General features: G+C 28.4%; 1 protein-coding gene across 3 annotated transcripts in view; it reads left to right on the top strand.

Moving 5' to 3' along the window:
* Positions 1-21,109, top strand: part of ssp6 (short spindle 6) — a 242,148-nt gene that overhangs the window by 111,564 nt on the left and 109,475 nt on the right. The window lies entirely within an intron of this gene.

Genomic DNA, 21,109 nt, shown 5'->3' with positions numbered 1-21,109 from the left:
TAAAAAAAAAAAAACTCTCTTAAAATATATACAAACAAAAGAATAGACAAGATGAACATAATCAGACTATCTGTATGAAAAATAAATAAATAAAATAACATAATGATAAAATAATATGTAATCATTTATTACACTAGACTTTTTTTTTTGTTCATATCCTCTATTGTGGACATATTCAGTCCAGTAGGAATATCTAGATTCATTTCATCGGGGTTACCAAGAAATAAATATTGACTAATCAAGATGGAAATCGAATCTACAACCTTCTCTCTTTCTAACGCGCTCATCTATCAGTTCTACCTTATTATACATAAGTGCTATGAAAAAATTCATTAAGTGAGTTTCAAATATGAATTTTGAAAGTTTTTTGAACAAGTTTCGTTAGTTAGTTGCCTAATTTTTATTAATTTTTTCTTTATAAATTTATCTGTTAGTTTTAAATATGGATGCTGAGTACCAATATCATAATAATTCCCACCTAAACACTACATCTCATCTGCATAATTCTGTAACGAATATTCATGACAGTATTGCTCACTGACCATATACCGACTCAAGAAAAATTTTAAATAGAAATGCTTTCAAGAAGGAAGGCAAACAATTATCAACCATTACTCACAACTTGCGGTTATGGTCTTGCTTAGTCTTTGAATTTCAAAACAGCTCTGATTCATAATGTGAACGTTCAGTATAGAATAATAAAAAGTTCTACAAATTATCTTTGTCTGGAATTCTTCCCGTGATGTTTTTGAGGTTGATTAAAAAGTGATGTTGCGTATAACAGCGTCTCGACTTCTACGAACGAGTTCTGAAATGTTTTTCAATAGTTTTTCTTTTTCGGGCGTTAGGAAGTTTTGTTTGAATATTATTGAGGTCCGGATCGCTTTGAAGTATGGAAGACTTATATAAATATTCAACTTTTATATCAGTAAAATTATTTAAATATTTTTAACTAAATTTTATTTCTTGATTTGTTAGAACGGATGGAACGAAAATGGAATCAACCTTCTTTTTATTCATTTTTACAACTATAAATTAGCATTGAAAAATCTTCACTGTGAATATATGATTGACTTGGGACAGATAGTCAGTCAAATAATTTCAAATTTTCGTTTATTCAACTAAACTACAATAAGCATGGTATGGAAAAACATCAAGTTGATTGGCAGAATGCCTAAGAGAAAAGTGATTTTCACAGTATTTAAAAATATTTATTAATAACATGACTATCTCGAATATTAGTTACAGGTTTTGTCTATTGAAATGTTATGAACCTGTCTTAAAAACAATCCAAACATTTGAAATAAAAGTATCTTAAAAAATAGTAATACTACAAAATAATATTTTTTTACACAAAATAAACATAAACAGTCTAAATAAAGTTCTTACTGACAATCCTAAATTTTCGGCAAAAGCTACATCGTTTTGATTTATATTAATTCTTCTTATATAAAAGATTTAGTCATTTCTTTTTATATGTATCAATATTAAACTCATACTTATTTATATTATATTATTTTATTTTATTATATCATTACAAATAATAAGTATAATTTTTTAAATTATACTTATTATTTATAATGATCCACAAGTATACATATTCCATTTTTTGTATTATGTGTGTACTAATAATGTAATTATAATTTTATGAATGGTACGAAAAAAATTATACTAATTATTTTTGCCTTTGTTTCAGGTAAGGAAGTTTAAGACGTTTGTAAAGATGAAGGATCTTGTAAGTTTCTATATTTCTTAGATCTATCACTATTTCTTTGTTTATTTACGTATCTATATTTCTTAGATTATTTATAATTTCCTTTTTTTAATGTTGATGCGAAATATTCTTCAAAAAGTAAAGTAAAAACATTCAGTGAACATACCTCTCTATAAACATCCTGAAATAAATCATTTCGGTTTGTGCTTATTAAAGCAAACAGAACCACAAAAGTAAACTAAGATTGCGTATAATTTCAAATTATGAAGAAGATGGGAATAGTCTTTCTAAGTCTCGAAAGCTCTCAACTTGAACAGCCCAGATGATGCTCTACAAAGTGGGGCGAAACGTCAGAAAATAAATAGTTATTAACTATTGTTCTCTTTTGATCTCACCCCTTATCAATATCTTTTGTGTGTAATTTCTCACTAGCATTATCTTGTCCTAAATTTTTCTGAATTTTTATTCCCTTCTCCTCCTCCTTGTGTAGAATGCTACAGTTGTAAGAACAAACGCGAAGGCCACTAGAGTTTTCCAGGATGTGGTCTAAATGATGGCTTTTTTTACTCCGACAAGACGATTGTGATCGAGGTTTTATGTAACACAAGGCCATCCGTGGAGCTGTCTTCTATAGGCTACTGTTGTCTTTTTCCCTGGGAGCAAATCCTTTAGTAATGCAACTGCTGGGAGTACTGGCTGTTCACGGTATGAGAAAATCTTGCTATATGATTATTGCATTTAGAGAATACATTATGCATCTCCTACTTGTGCGTATCTATTGTAGGTAGGGGATTGAAAAGAACAAGAAAAAAAATGGAGCCAAGTAAATGCCTCGTTTTCTTCGAATTATGGAGGAGATAGCACAAGTTACTTTTGAAATGGTATTTTATTATTATAAGGATAACTGAGTTTTTTAAAGTAGTTGACGGTTTTTTAACATTAGTTAAAAATTATTCTGAGTAATAAATTAATTTGATATTAATAACATCACTAAAACATATCTGAAAATGCAGTATTGAAATTTTCATTGCATCGCGAATGAATTATGGAGTCAATAGAGGATTATATCAAAACACGGTTCATGAAGTTCCACTCCCATTTGCCGACAGTTAAAGGAGCAGTGACCTACAACCTGGGAAACCCAACCTTAACTCGAAGACTGAAGCCCAGGCTGCTGCAGGACATTCTTTTATAAATTTTTAATAAATATAAAATTAATTCATAGTCACACTACCTCTATTTACTTATTATTATTATTCATTATTTTTTTTTTATCTTTTCTTCTCTCTTCCCTTTTTCAAATTAACTTGTATCTTTTTACTATTAGAAGACAATTGTTTGTTTTATTTAAGTGTACCAATATCATTATTTTTTGTTATTAATTTTACTTTCCACTTTTATTAAGAAGCATTATTCTTATCTATTTATTTTATTATTATTTTTTTTCTTTTAATAAGAACATTTTATACAGTTAGGGGTGTCATTTGTATGACTATACCCCCTAATAATCGACTGTTAAAAAATATAAGTTATATAATATAATATAAGTTATATCAACCATGTAAGGCCCACCAGGCCGATCTGGTATAAAAATGAAATAAAATATTGAAGTTTTCACTTTTACAAGTGGCAAGCATGTATAACCCACATTAGATTGAAACAAAAATATAAATAAATATTTATGTAATGATTGTTTCCAGAAATGCAAATTTACCAGTAACCGACAAAATAACTCCCTACCCACATTGAATTGCTAAAATAATTTTGGTATATATATTGAAGTGTGGGGTTCCGCTAAAACCTCAAACATCCAGGTTAAACGGTCCTTATAAAGTGGTGTTTCAAATAACGGACGCACCACACTACATCCTACACAAGAATTTGTACACTCCAAGAAATTAATCTGTAACAAAAGTTGCGATATCCTCTCCAGGAGAATCGGGACAATCCACTGCAGACTATTAACAAAGTACCACTTGAGATTTTATTAATTGATTGCTAATGCTGACAAAAATTACTTAGTACTGCAAGAAATACTAACTGTTGAATAAAAGCTTGTTGTCTCTATCTCGATAACTATTTTATCAAAAAATACCTTTGACTAATGAAATTAAAGGTCTTTAATTTTGTAAGTTAAGTTATAAGCAAAGTACTAGAAGAAAAGAAGGAATATTTCGAGGTTTTTAGGTTTTTCCAAGTCCGCATAGGAACTTCGAAATCAAAAACTCGACAGTATAATACTCACACATAACAAACCACAATTTGATATTCTTTCCAATACTTTCCTGGCAGAAAATACTTGACTAATGTACTATAATTAACAGTAATTCCTCTGTGAACTGAAGTAGTTTACGTTTTTTTTTCTTATTACATCTGAAATTCTAAGAAAATAATTTCAATTGAGTATTATTAATTTTTTTCTGCCAAATAAATATAAGCACCCACACAAATTAAACACACTATTTTAATTAACGTATTATATAATAAAGTCGAAATGCAACTGTGTATCTGGATTTTTTAAAAATAAATTTCTTTCTCTTCGAATATGATTTAGCTAATAACAAAGACAGTAAAATTATTTTATTTAAAAAATACAATTTTATTTTTTAACTCTCAAAACTAAAAAAAAAAAAAAAGTTTTTTTTAATGTTTCCATTATTAATAAAGATATCCGTTATTCATGATTAATCTGTATTTTGATAACTGAAAATGAAGATAGGAGACACTAAAAACTCAGTAGTGAAGTCTTAGTTGAAAAAAAGGGATTGATACAGCCGCCTCTTTTCTACCTTGTCATGATGGGATCATTTTGGAATGGACGTTAGTTACTACATGTAAAAAAGTATCAGTTATAGGCATTCAGTACTTTTCAGGAACAGGAACAACTTGTCACTGACACCACAAGCGGCTGTCACACCTTCACCCTAGTCCAAATAACGGAAGGACCAAGTTAGATTTGACATGAATAATTTATTTGACACTAATTCTTAAATTGCTGCCTCTCCTACGCACATCACCTGCAACATCCTGCTGTAAAAATGACTAGACATATTTCTGTTATAATTACCGTTTGAATATTAATAGTAAGTGAGTCTTAAAAGTTCAGTCTTAATTTTTAGAACTATATTCATCTAGAATTTGTCACACTGTGAATTTATTCCAGTAAAATTAGACAAAACAAAATTCAAAAAATACATAGATAAAGAAATAACCTCCGATTTTATATATAATATTTACACTTTCTTGTGACTGGTTATTATTGTTTAAATAAATAAATTTTATACAATTTAAGTCTCAAAACAATTTTTATTTCTTTATAAGTCGGACGTTTCGGCCAATTCGGCCATCCTCAAGGACAATCTATCACAAACAGCATTTATTATACATCTTCAACAATTTTAAACAAATAGCAATATTATAAATAAATTATCATATTTTAATACAGTTTTAGAACACTTTATGCAGGATATTCTGCCTAAATTATGAACTTTAATTACCCTTTGAGACATTATAACATAAGGGAATCATATAATTTTTTTAATAAGCTTATGTCTAATTACCTATTTTTTCCTTTCTACACATTAAATTAAAAATTATTTTCACAGTCAACCTTCTCTATTAGTATTATTATTAATAAATTATTATTATCTTATAAATTATATAAAAATTATAATTTATTATAATCTATTAATAAATTATTTGTAATAATTTATCACAATATTTGTAACCTTCCCCACACTCAGGTCAGGCATTTAATTTATTTATTTCAACTATATTTTGGTTAAATTCCCTCTTTCTTTTATTATTACAATTCACTTCAAGGTTAATTATAATTATCAACATTAATTTTATCCCATATTTAACATAAATAAATTTTACTTAAAATCTCTGCATAGTGTTAATCAGTGTTCAGATTTCTTGTGTCTATTTTAAAATTCACTGTATAATTATTTTTTTCTGATATGTAAATGGACATCAGTATTTTTCTTTTGAATGTATTATTTTCTTTATGTAAAATCATAGTATTTTCAAAATCAAAAATATGCTGGTTTTTGGTTGCATGCTGCACTAATTAAGCTGTTTTATTGGGATCTTCCTTCTTGTCTTTAAAATCATTATTGTGTTGATAAATTCTATCTATAAAATATATATATTTTATTACTTAGTATTACTTAACATGGGTACAGGCCAAGGGTTTAAGCGTCGGGTTTGGAAGAGATTGGTATGTGGTATGTAAAACCTGGATGTTTTATCAGTTTTTTGCTTATCTCGAATTATTCAGTTATCTCGAAAACTATTCAATATTTGATCAAAAATGAGTCCTACTACTTTTTGCAAAACTACTGTACATCAAATTTCCTACGAAAGTGGCCATATTTCATTTTTTTTCACAGTGATTTTTGTCATATTATTTGTTATATAATTATTTTTTAAAACAAAAAAAAATTATAATATTTTAGAGGCAATATCAATCCATTCTATTGATAAGACGTACTTGTCTCTCCAACATTACAGAAACTACAAGATTAAGAAAAAAAGTATGTTTTTGAAAAGACTGCTTATGTAGGATATTTAATGTACATTAATTTCCTATTCAAAATAAAACTGCAAATTATGCTATACATTAAAGTAATGAAATTTATTTTTATGCGATATGAAATTTTTCTTGCATCATTGATAAAAATCGGTTAACTGAACATTGACTAATACCGATCACATAATCTCTGAAACTAAACTAATTATAAATTAAACAGAATTTATTACGTATTAAACTTATGAATCAACAATTATGACGTCTGAGATCGATGGTGTTTGTACAATAATTTGTAGAACACAATTTGCGATATATAAATTACTTGTATGTATTAGAGAATACTTAAGACGGATGCAGGTGCAGACATCAAGGTTAAAATAATTAAACTTAACAGTTTTTAAACTCATGACAAAATAATTAAATAATTAATTCCATAGTAATTAAAAATAAAATAAAGTGAGTGTACAAATACTGTCTCCATTGTTAAACTGTTTTTACTGAATTTTGATGATTTTTTGTTTATACCTTATAGATTATTTTTTTTTTTTAAATCAAACATTTAACTAATTATTCCGCTGGAAACAAAGTAGATCGGTAATAAATACATAGGTAAGAACAACCGATGGAAGACATGCACAGCATTCAGATCTTTGAAATATACAAAAATTATTATATTGGAGATGAACTATTTAACTAAATTAAATGTATTGAGAGACAAACAGTTCGTAAAGAATTAGATCAAAACAGTTGTAATTTCAATTAGATAAAGATGCAATACAAATAAAATATTTAAAAATTAAAAAAGGATTACTCTGGATATTTCGTTTTCTATTAATTCGGTATTTAATAATAGTTTAGAATTTGAATATATAACTGAAAAAAGTTTTGAATATGTGAACTTTATTATATTTTATGTCAGCTTTAGAGTATTGAAATATTGTACATCAAATACAAATACAAATAAAGGACTATTGTTCAATTATTGTGACAATATATACATATGACGCAGATTACTTTTGCATATGTATAGAAGTATTATTTACATGGAGTGGAACTGAATCGATATTACAAATATTAATACTGACGAAACTTGGATTGGATTATTGGATTGACGAAACGAGCCTATGTTTTTATTTTATAAGAATTACTATTCCATCACGATTTATACATTTTACCTTGAATTTTTATTTACTTCTTTAAATTATATAGGAGTTACTTTCAAGTGAATGTTTTCTAACCCACTTTGTATCTATTTGAAACGACATGTCCATAACTTAAGCTAAACCGATCAAATAATTTTTACAAAAAGATAACAATTTGTTTCGGTTGATGAAATGTCAATAATTTTTAACTCACACTAAAACTATTTATTTTAAAAATAGGTTCACTTTGATTTACATATTTCAAAATTCTTTCATATTTATTTCCATTTTAATATTAATATTTGTATATATTTTTATTTGTTGCATAATTACTTTAATTATTATCTTCTTATTTCCACGGTATTTATAACTCCTATTGGCTGATTTATTTGGCATTTTAAATTTTCAATAGAAGAGCTTACTCCTCAAAGGTATTCAATACATTCATTTTAGACCAAAAATAAATTCTCAGCTTCTCACTCAAGTTTGTTGCCTGTAGATAGACCGCCCATCATCTTATCCTAGGAATACGTGTTTGTATTTATCCATGAAGGGTCAGGGGTTCGGTACCTTATAAGAAAGTGCTGTAACTAGACCAGCGATTGTGCAAGGAAGTGATTTGGTAAGAATCAACCACTATTCCATCACCAAACTATTCCCCAATTATGGGTAATTATTGTATGAGTCTAGGTGGACCCCTGAGGACTCTTGAACCCACAGCAATGACTCACGGCTGACAAAATAAACAATTATCTGCCACAGCCAAATTCGAATCCGAATCATTGGAGTTAGTAGCCCAGTGCCTTATAACTGAACCACGCTGTTCTTCCATATATGTATATATTTATGTATGTATGTGTGTGTATGTATATATATATATATATATATATATATATACACACATATATATATATACACCCTAAGCAGGAGAAGTTTATTTAAAAAGTGTACATGCTCCTTGCGAAACGGCATACTGTATGTATGTAATGTGGTATTAACGTTGGAACATGCTATAGTACTATAGTAAAAATATTAAAAGAAAAGATAAAAGAAACAAAAACAAAGCATAAAATACAATAATTAGATATATGTGTTAGTTATTTTTATATTTCAAGGTAATCGCATAAAAAAGCTGTGTGGGAGACTTATTTTGCTAATTAATAAAAAAAAGTTTAAAAAAAAGTTAATTTTGAAATTCGTTTTAGTACCAAATTAACAACCTATTCCTTAGACTTTTGCAGAAATAGAACTGATTGTTGCTGAGTGTTGGCGAATACTGTTATATGGTATGGTAAAACAGAAGGATATTAAAATAAACCAATCAAAAAAAAGGTTTTGATATTCTTTACCTTTAGTAAAAAATATGTTAAAACATAAATATTAGGATAATCTTCACTTTATTCGAATTATGTTTAATACTAACCTGATCTGTTGTATCTCATTTATATGTTTTGTCATTAAGTACAATCCTTAGCTTGTGAAATAGTGATATCTTATTAACCTTCTGTTTTATCAATTGATATGGTAAAAGATGAACGCTGCTTATTCATATTTTGACTTTATGCAATATTCATTGAACACGAGTTATGACTATAAATTTTGATTGATTTGATCTGTAGGATTTTAGTTTTACCTGAAATTGATTAGACTTAAGAAATGGGTACTGGTTTTTTTAAACTAGTTGTTACGGTAACTTCTAGATGACAGTAACATTTTGTGTGACGGTGATAATTTTCATGTATTCATACATAACTGCTATTCCTGACAAAATTAAGGGGTAGACAAATTAGAAGGTATTCTCCCAAATAAATGTTTTCTAATACAAGACCCACTTAAAAATTCGTAATAATTTCATATTTATAATGAACCAGGGCATAAAAACTTGATTTCTTTGGGTAAAAGGACACAGTGGTATTGTAGAAACCAAAAAAAAAAAAAAAAGGCAAGTTCTTATGTTATATATTACTAATGTTTATAATTATTATCGTATAATAGCTAGGCTTACTTATCGTAAGATTAAAAATATCGCCTGATTATACTAAAATAAGTATGCTGTGTGACTAGCAGTCCAATGAAGTCAGGCAGCAGAAGTTTGTATTTTAATAAAGTTTTTCCTCTCCGCAAGAGCAGACACACTACCAAAGCCAGCAGCTTGTGATAATCAACTTCGTTACGAATATAGCTTAGTCCCTGTCTCTTACGTTAAAAAATCTTTACTAAACGACTTAATCAAAGAGTGGAACAGACAATGGCAACAGTCTACTAAAGGACGACCATTACATTCCGAACATCACCTCACAAAACTACAACATAACCAAAAGCACCTATTACAAATTGACTCAATATCTTACAGAACACGGACCGACTAACCAATACTTGAAGAGATTTCACTTACAAAACTCAGACGCATGTAAGCTACGGAAGAATTCCACAAACTTTTCAACCTATATTATACGACTGTTGCATATATGACAACAAAAGATATAGTTTGTTGAAATCATGTCTACTGCAAGGGGGCTCATGGCCTCTACCCGAACAAACATTGTATAACAAATCCAAGAAACAACTCAAAGAGTTCACCGACAACATAGAACTGAAATGATAATGTGTGGAGGAACAAGCAAATGAAAAAAAAAAAGTCATTTTTTAATTACTGTTTCACATATTATGTCATTTTTATTTGTTTTCTTATTTATTTATTTCAGTTTTATAATTACTCTTCTATTTTCTAACAACTCACACCATTCCTTGTTTGTGTTATATTCTTTCAATTACATTCTATTGTATTTTTCTTTCTATTGTATTTTATATTTTATTTCTCTCTCTATTGCATTGTACATGTACTTATATAATATGCTTCATGCATAGTGTATACACAAATTATTTTAAATATACGCCTCTTCTGTAGGGTTTAATACCGAGGAGAAAAAAAAAAATTATCCTTTGTTGTCATCATAAACATCGTTTTTTTGTGACTTAACCACTTTTCGGTTGAAAAAATCTTTAGCTCTACTGTCAGCTCCTTACTATCCAAAAACTACAGGTGGAATGTGAGCTAGTCCCACTATTAAACGTGAATTGCATCCCTTCCCTCCCTCATTCTTTCTAAATGACATAAAGAATTTAAGTATAACTAGTGGATTGCGAGAAACCAGAATAATTAATTTAATGCTATAATGGATCAGAAATTTATTGTTTTGTCCTTCTACTAATTGTTGCAGCAACGCTCCTGTAATTAAAATGAGTCAAAATTAGTGTTTCGACAATTAAATTCCCTTATAATGCCATGTGACAAAACAAGGGTTTGTATATATTTAGATGTAGTCTTAGTATTAAGTCTTTATATATTGTACTTGTTTGTAAATAAACTTAGAAGATAAGAAAAAAAATTTGACAAAGAAAACTGTGCACTCGTAACTCTAACAAAAGCTCTTAAATAAAGTACTCTCCACCTCACCGAACTGCAGCGTTTGATAAATCATTTTTTACCCGAGCTGCACACAGGTGGAATTTCATTTCCTCTATCATACGTCATGTACTAACCCTTCCCTCGTTTAAAACCCTTCTGTTTAACTATCTTTTACTTCACCAATCTAATCCAATATCATAATTGTACAGATATTTTGTAACTACCTTTTTTTTTTGTTTTTATGTACTTAGTTAATGTATTTTTTTCTTCTCTCTAAAAAAATTTTTAATATTATGATTAAGTATGGCCACACTGTTCCTTATAAAATATGTCCTTGTAAAATTAAAATTACCTTTGTAATTATTCTAAATGGACCTAGTCCCAGAATTATAAACTATTTTTCAATTCATTTCATTTACATGATGTTTTTTCAATAGAACGTATACCCAAATCCCAGAATTATGTGCAAATAATTAAACATTGTTACTATTCAGTTATTTTCCCATCCTTGGAGATACTCATCTGTGACCGTGATATTTTTCTCATTGCGTAACTGGGGAAGTTTCTGTAATTGCAATTTTGAAAATCCAAAATTTTACTTTGAAAGATCAATGTTCCTGATTTGTTGAAAAATTAAATTCTTTAAAATAAAAGAATAAAATTTTAGAGGACCACAAACATTTTTAAATTCTTAATTATTCAATCAAGAATTTTCCCAGCCCTCACCTTTAAAATATATCAAATTATAACTGTTTTATAATAGTTTAAATAATATAATCATTAATGACTGAAATTGGAATTGAAATTTTATTGACTATTTCTAACGTTTTCAAAATTTAATCTGAATGGTTGAAGTTAACAGAATAAAGAAAAAGCTTAATGTTTTGTTGCTTAATACTTTTAAAACCAATTAAAATATATATTTTATTTGTATATATAGTTTACACAATAAACTACTACCAACTCGGCACAGTTTTACATACACAGAACTAGTGGTTCTCTATTTTTGATTGGCAGTATATAAATATATATGAGTAGAACATAATTTTTTAAAAAGGGAAATAACATAACTTTGATGAATCAAATGTATAGATGATGTTTAATAGGAATTACGCCTACCGAATTTAATGATAAATTGTATATTTTATAATTATCAAATATTAACTTTTACCCCATAAATTGGGCATAGATTAAATCTCCCACCATCGCTTTTATTTCTTGTTTTTCATTTATCGCAGTTGTGTGAAAACTATTAAGTGTTCCAAAATTTTATATTGATACAAGGCCACTTTTTTACTTTATTTGACAAAGGTATGTTTAATACAGTCATATCAAAGACAATTTAAAACTGTATTTATTTTTTTTTTTTTTTAAACTTTCTAACCATATATAACCTATTATTGTTGTCATGTTACATTATTAGGTAACACGATAGTATTGTACGTGTGATCCGACGCTGGGATTATGAAAGGAGTCTTTACAGGCCACAGACTACCTTTTAGGATCATGCTCTCATTTCGGTTACAGTTTTTATTTACATTACATACTCATGTTATGTAAACATATGAAAGCTTCCTGTAAAAGTGTTCTGTGAATGAGCCTGTTTCATGGATGTTGCATAATCATTGTGACCTCTACCGTCATTCTTAATAATACACACCTTCAATTGCTTTTGGGATTTTCCTAGTTCTGCAATTTTTGAGGTTTCATCCAGTGGTTTCCTACAAAATTGTATCAAGGACCACCTCATCCAATAACTATAATGTCAAGGGCACCCTTAATCCCCAAAATCGTAAAATTTGATATCTTCTCCATTTGTCTGAAATAACCAGGCTGGGGGTAAAAAAAAATAAATAAAAAAAGATTTGTCCTCTTGCATACATGGCATGGTATTGTACTTCATTAACGATTTTACTATTTTGTAACTATTTTTCCTTTGTTCAAAACCAATATTTTCTTATATATAAACATATTTCTATATTATCAATTGAAAATTTAATAAGTATGATTATTTTTTTTTTCTTTTTGTTTTATTATTACTTGAAGATACTATGATTTCTTTGATATATTTTTGTTACCTTTTATCTTTTTTTTACAGTTGTTTTAGATTTTTATTTAAAAATTGTTTAATATGTACATAAATATTAATCGTTCTTTGTCAAATATATTTTATAATTTTTATTATTCTATTAGAAGTAAGCATCCTTACTATTTTAATATTATAAATGGGTTTATTTAATTTGTTTCCTTTTTCATCTATTTAGTTTACTTATTTTTTTATATTTGTTACAGAACATTATTAGATGTTAATAATATTTATTTAAACCTTATAATTACACGAAAATTATTTCCTACTTCTGTTAATCATCATTGTCTCATTTTTTGTCCAATTTATTACTTTATATGATGATTATAATTCCATTATTTTTTTAAAATTTTGTTGTGTTATTCTAAAGGGATATCTCATAATAAATAAAGAATATATATATATATATATTTTTAAATTTACAATAACGACTAAAAGAAGAAGAAAACTTCAAATTTGTTGGAAAGATGTAGTTTGTGTTAAAAAAAATGCATTCATTAGTTTTTGAGGACACGTTTCAATAGGGTAGCTGAAAAACCTAACGTTTTGAACATTGTCCTCAGTTAACCGAAAAAAGGAATGTGTTTACAAAAATAATAAAAGTTTTGAAATTTCATTACCATTGACCGACACAATTCATCTAAAAATTGTTTGAAAAAAAAACTACTCATCATTGGGGCTTGATATTTGCCTTTTTTTCGACTAAAATGGCGTAAAACAGCCTTGTTTATACCATGAAAAATATTACATTATTGCATATTATATTAAAAAGGTTTTATAATATAAGCAATCCATAATTCCATTAAGGTGAATTATAAAAACTATTTAAACAATACCATAATAATAAATGACCAATAAAAGTGTTTAATTATATTATATTTAGTACGGATTAAGAAATAATGCCATTCATGAACATCGCTCTAATATTTTGGTGATGAACATAGATTATATTTCCTATATAATGGGCTAGTTTATAGTTATAAAATAGCTAAAATATTATATAAACAAATCACTATTTTTTTAATAAAATTTAATTTTTATGATAATTATATTGTTATATTGAGTTGACTTTTCTGAAAACGATTCAGACAGACAGAAATAGAAATGAATTTTGTTACAGATTTTATTTTCACACTAATATGCAATTGTATTTTTCGTTACCAATACTTTCCACGCCATTGACAGTGACATTAGAGAATGTAACGACTTCACTTCTGTTATCCAACTTCAGCTGCGCAATGGATTCCAAAGCATTAAACAATTTTGCCGATTCATTTCGAGCTTATCGTAATGGTTTGGAACAATCGTTGCTAACATCCAGAGTTGTTAACGTTTCTTTTAGCAAATTGTTAAAAGCGCTAAATGGCAAGTAACCATACTAATTTTGTGCAACGCTTCCTTTTGATTTAAGTACCGAAATCAGTGTTTCTTGATTTGAAAATGTAATAAGTTTCAACAAAAATAACATGAAATAGCAGCACTATCATATTGGTTACAAATAAATAAATCACATTTTAAAGATTGGATTAAACCAATCCGACACTCCAATGCTACTTCTTTAACTTAGTCACTACTCATTTATTTAAATTATGTTTTACGTACTTCGCACCAATACAAACTTTTTATAAAAAAAAAGTTTGTACATACGCTCATGCACTACTACTACGTCAGGTTAAGAATCAATTTTTATCAGTTGGTTTCAGATGTTATAAGATTTTTGTAGTTATTTATCTGAACTAATACTGTGTTTGAATCTGTTTATTACACAGGCTTAAAAAAATAACTCTTTGCTCTTGAACTGCTGTCACAATATATCGGCATTTCCCTATCCTGAATTATTGCTTTAATTGATTTTCCGGTTAATTTCTCATTCTTCTATCTAAATAAATAATAATTAAGTATGGTTTTCATAATATTTTATTCTATCCCATTTTACTTTTTTATTTCTTATTTGAAAATGAAAATTTTTATTTTAAATATTTCTGAATCAAATATGACTGTTCCCTTCTAAATTATTCTGAGAGAATTTGACCTGATTGATCCCCTGTATTTACATTTCATTCAATAAAAAAAGAACAGGATAAATAAAATATAAAGGTTGTAACAACAAGTTGTCAAATATTTAAGTTAAACACAAGTTGTCAAATATTTAAGTTAAACACAAGTTGTCAAATATTTCAAAATTATTTAAGTAATATTTCAAAATATATAAATGAATTAGTCTCTTCTCCAGCTGCCCCTTTTATCCACTCATTAATGTCAAGTACTTGATGCTCATGGACTGATTGGATACAGGTTGCTCTTGTCAAACCATGGCTCCCATCCTGACAAGCCCACTAATTCTCTGTCAAGATATAAATTATCATGGCAAGACAAAAATTAAGTCATGTAGTTCAATCATTGGCAGTAAGATACTTCAGTAACATTGGCTCACTCCTTGATTCATAAAAATCATCTAGAAAAATCTGATATTCAATTGGTAATGTATTTATTTTTGCTACACCTAGATTTAGGTCTCAGAAAAACTCTACTGTTGTGAAAAAAATTATTATTATTATTTGCTTACATTTTACTAACGATTATTATTAATGTAAAACTTATTTTATTTTTTTATTTTTTACGTGTACCTTCAGTCCTTAACAAAACTGGTACGTCTCTGATAATATCCGTCCTTCTGACTATTCTCTCAAGGATTTTGTTCTTTTTATAGACTGTACAGTTATTTTAATCCTTGTCACTCCCTAGGGGAATATAAATTGTTTAATACTCGAGATAATTTTATTATGTGTATTAATTACTTTAAATTATATTAATTTAATTAAGTTAAATTTTATTAATTGATACTTGATAAATATTTAACCTTTTCGATTCATATTTTAAAATATTTTATCTTATGTTAAAAAAAAAATATACATACCGCTAGAGAAATCATTGTTTGTATCTCAACAGTTCAGGAGTTAACACACTCTGTATACTTTAAAGCCGTGCAGGAAATGCAGATTTCTCCTCATTGCTGAATCTTTGCTGGCCATTTCGAAAATCCCAGTTGAGAAACCTACCTGTTTTTTTTTCGTTATTTCATATTTGTTACTTCACCGGGGCCGGAGCTCAGGACACAGACCTTGACATGTCTTGCAATCTTCCTCTGTCTTGGAGGTTTCACGCCTCAGTTCTTCAACTCCTGACACCATTCTCTTCAGATTCACTCCATTCATAATCCATTGTTTCCATTGACGATCTCTCCTCTTCTTACTCCTTACTCCTTTTCTCCAATTTTTTTAGTATTTCTTACGCCATTCCGCACACGTCAACTTTTTGTTTGTTTCCTATCAGAGGATAATAGGTTATTTGGGCTTGGATCGTAAAAATCAACGTCACAAATTCCCTATAATATTGAACTTTAAAATTGGAATGCATTGATGATCTGAAGAGTGAAATCACGATAACGGATAGGGTAGCAGGTTACCAAGTGATAACATGTTCCGGTAATATGTGAATTTTAGTAGGCAATAAGAGGTGTGACAGACGGGAGCTACTACTTCATAATCTTTTATCCATATTTCACTGTTCAGCGCATTATTATTGGAAGATGACTAGAATATTTAACGTATCCTATTATACTCCCAGACTATAAATATACTTGCTACTGATTGAGGCACAACATGGAATATAGACATTAACTCAGATACACTCTTCAAATCGTTAAATTACATAAAGTATTACTTGATACATAAATAATGTATACAATCTTTATTATTTATGCCTTACTCTTAAAAAACTTATTTTTCTATTTAAGTTAATAATTTTTCAATAATTATTTTTATTTTTAAATTTTTTAAGTTAAATATTTTTCTATGTAATAAATATAGTTACTACGTATTGTTATTAGAGCAATGGTTTTACAGTTTTTTCATATATCTCAGATTGAATAATTTTTCAGGTTCTTAGTATTGGTTTAAAATTTCAATGCCACAAAAAATATATTATTTTTTGTGTTTAGGTTATTATTTTTTTGAAATATATACTACACAATTTTAAAATTAAAATTAAAATTTGAAAAAGATGGTCGGGGGTGCGGTCAATATGAACAAAAATTGGTTAACAATTAATTATTTGCCGGCGGGCATCATTATTTATTCATCGGGGCTAAAAAAGAAACAAGACAACTAAAAACATGTTAAGGTGTATGGTTCTGATATGTTTTTATTTATTTATTATTATTTTTATATTTATTTATTCCCATCCCACTTCCTTAATTTTCCGTCTCTCAGCGTACACAATGTTTGTTTTTATTTCTCTTATCTCTACTCTTCATTTTTAATGTTATAGTTATATTATTTCTTTATTTTATATATACGCTTATTATTTTAACTTTCATTTTTATTTCTTTTGTGTCATTTTTATACTCATATTTACATAAATTTTAACCCAATTTTAGTTGACTTCTTTGTATCTTATTACCCAACATTGTCAAAATATTTACAGTTGTATTGTATGGTTTTTTAACCAGTTGAAGCCCAACAAAATGGGGCCAAACATCAACCAATATAGTTAACTACTTTTTTGCTCCTTTTGACCGCACCCCCGACCACCTCCTTCAAATTTTGAAAAATGCCATCTATCTATCATTTAAATATATAAAATTAAAATTGATAATTTTTTGTTTTTTCAGACATAATTAGATAAAATCTAATGTATTGCTTAATGGACCAGAATTATCGGAACTACTATAGTGTGTTGTGAAAAAATGGGATAAAATGTAATAATTTTCACTAAAACTTTGTACAGAAACTCATTTATTTATAAATTTCAGAAAATCATTCATATACAATAAAATATGGTAAAAACTTATTAAATTAAGATGAATAATACGTATAAAAATGTCTTTTTATTCGAAATTAGACAGGTTAATTAGCTTTATATTACTTTTTCGCAACTTTCTGTTGTCAGTCCAACAGAACTCTCAATAAGCTTCTTTCTACGTAGTAAAAAAATCCTATTATTTATTTAAAGAAGTTATTCTTTAAATAAATAAAAGGAAATCTAATTTATTTTACCTATACTTCAACTTATCAGTCAGAGAGAAAGATTTAATTATATTTTTACTAACATATTAAGTAGAATAATTAGGTGAAATAGGAATTTGTGTTGAGAGGTATATTCGCATACATTCATATCCTCAATGGATGTGGGATGTGTGTTGCTTCCTGCCAGGAGCGGAACCATCTCCCACCATCCAACTTCCTGGCCAGGTATAATTCCGCTATGAAATATCTTTTAGTACTAAGGTTAAAGATCGTATCAAGAGTTCATATTATTGATAAGACAAAAAGGTGATATTTTTAAAGAGAAATTAGTAGATTAGAGGAGACCAACACTTTGTGGGCACACGACAACGCCATAAGTGTGGGTAAGTTGTGTGTGTAGCAATATTTTTACTAGCTAAAACTGGAGGGTAAAGGTTTATTTTTCATCTCGTGGGGCCACTGCAAATCAAAAGTCAACCCACCCCAGGACATAATCGAAGAGGTGTCACTGCAGTCTCGAAGTTGCTATGGTGAGGACTTAACACGCTCGACTACATCGATATGTTGCCAATGTTGACGATGTTGACTACATCGGTATGTTGACAATCTAGCTAAGTGGTTCCCAATCCGTTGAAATTCGGTATGCACTAGGCCAGAAACTAAACCATGTACTGGCCATCCTTACCTCCATGAGGGGGTGATTCTAAAGAAAAGAGCTTAGAGGTATAAAATATCTCTCAGGCAAAAGAGAGTTCCTCCGTTCCTCCGAAAAATGTTTTGAAAACGACGACCACAGAGAGAAAACGAAATAATTCGGTTAATTTTACTGAAATTAGTTGCAAAGTTTTTTTTTCTGACAGGTTTTAAGATTTTGAACACGATAGTAAATTCGAAACAGGAAAAAACGAGCTCAAACGTGTCTAAAACGTTTTAGAAGAATACGCTGAGTGGGAAAATAAAACAATAACTCGAATTTCCAATTTTTTCTTCAATAATAATTCTTAAAAATGCATTTTTAGATAGTTTTACATAACATTTATCCGTTTAAAATCTTTTCAAGTAACAATCCAAACTCCAAACGAGTAAACAATAAAATAGTCCTTGTTAGCTTTTACATTGTTATTACATAAAATTTACTAGATTAACGTACCCACATATGTTTTTTTCGTTCCATATTGTATTCAGTATCCTTATTTGCCCCTATTTGATCCAGTTATAAAACCATTTGCTGTTCTTTAACTGCCAAAAAAACTTTTATAAGCTGTAATTTCTTTTTTTTTTAATACATATTATAAAAAACAATAATAAAATTGGAAATATAGTGAGAATATGTCAAACCTGATATGTGAGGTAGCTTAAACAAGCCATTGTTGATAAAGTGAGTAATAAGGAGAGTATAAATTTAATAATATTAGAATAAGTAAATTAGTAGATAAAAATTGGTAATTTAACTTAATATAATAAAAGTTAAATAATTGTGCATAGCGTTTCCCAAATTTAATTATGTTTTGTAGATTGATAGACTAAAATATATTTGACAATGGCAGAATAGCATGAAACCTTTTAATGACATTGTAGCTGTAATATTAAAAATAATAATTTTAATAATTAGTGTTTTATCCTTGAAACGTAAGAGTGGGAAAATAAGAAAACAATTATGTTGAGACTAAAAGAATATTTTTTATTATATATAGGAAGATGGTCAGGGTTGCGGTCACAAGTGAAACAAAAATAGTTTACAACTATTTTATTTTCCAACGTTTCGCCCCACTTTGCAGGGCTTCATCAGGGCTGTCCAAATGAATAAGTTGAACAGACATGTTCAGACAATAAGTTTCACTTGTGACCGCAACCCTGACCATCTTCCTATATATCAATTTTTACGGTCAACTATATATACATATATTTTTTATTATAATTGATAAATACATAATTAATTAATCTATTGTATCCCTCTGTACCACCCCAAACCTGATATCATAATGCTATTACTTATCCATCATATCATGAATCTGTATCATATTGATTTTTTATTTGAAATAGTTATTTGAATTGGTATTATCTAATTACAACAATACTGCTGCATCGACTGATGGATCAACTTTAACAACTTAACAATTTCTTGCGTATTCTTTGAAGTTCTTGTGTTATTTTTTTTTTTTTATCATCGATGGATAAGAGCACTCGTTATTATAAAGAAGTGTATGCGGGTAAATGGACAGTATAGCATGGAATTAGTACATTTTCTGATGTATTATGTATGACGTATGATGTATGATCTTCTTCACGCTGCCTGATCATGAATAAAAATCATGAGATACTAATCTATATTCTGTAACCACGCTTCTTTATCGAAGCCAGAAAGATTTTAATTGTAATGAAAAGGTTTGAAGGAAACTAATTGAACTTACTTCCCATTACTTCAACGACTCTAAAAGGTCGAGTAAATTGACCAGTTTCAGTTAAGTCATTGAGTAATGGGAATGATACTATTTTTATTTTCCCATACAGTGAGTGGATGTGACAGTAAAAAAATTGCCCTATTTATCTCCAACCTACCAAAAAAAAGATCAAGTGGAATACTATGACGGTTTTCATTCACTTTTCAGAGAATCGCTATTTCAAAAGAGCAGTAGGCGTTGATGAAGTATAAACAATGCCCATTCGTTATTGGAAAGGGTCGATATTGGAAAACCATTAGATTGGAGATTGATATCGCTATAAAGCCAATGGCGCCTACTGCCCTAATTTTCCTGGATTATGTCGTTTGTCTCCGCTAATTACGGCTATATTTCTTCATCTCTTTCTATCATCCGCTTCTGAGGCAATCAAATATGAATAAGTAGATTAAATAAATTATTTTCCCTACTAATCCCAGGATACTTAATTAGGCGAATATGTTAACATGTTTAGCTAAAACATAAAAATATGAAACGGGTTTAAGAAAATGAATGCCTATTTATAGTTACACAAACTGAAAAAGATTGTACTCTTTTTGAAATTTCTTCTTTAAAACTGGCGGGACTAAACACTTGGAACATAGCCCCGAAAAGGGTTCTCAACCCACCCCGAAAATACTTTACTTTAAAAAATCAATATCAGACTGCCCAATTAGATTCGATACTGTATAACCAATCTGAATCACCATGTAGATCTGAAAATCGCATACCACAAATAAGCAAAATATATATATATAT

This window comes from Halyomorpha halys, unplaced genomic scaffold (genome assembly GCF_000696795.3).
Source record: "Halyomorpha halys isolate HHAL.00 unplaced genomic scaffold, Hhal_1.1 Scaffold469.1, whole genome shotgun sequence".
NCBI lineage: Eukaryota > Metazoa > Arthropoda > Insecta > Hemiptera > Pentatomidae > Halyomorpha > Halyomorpha halys.
This window is presented reverse-complemented; position numbering and strand designations above follow the sequence as displayed.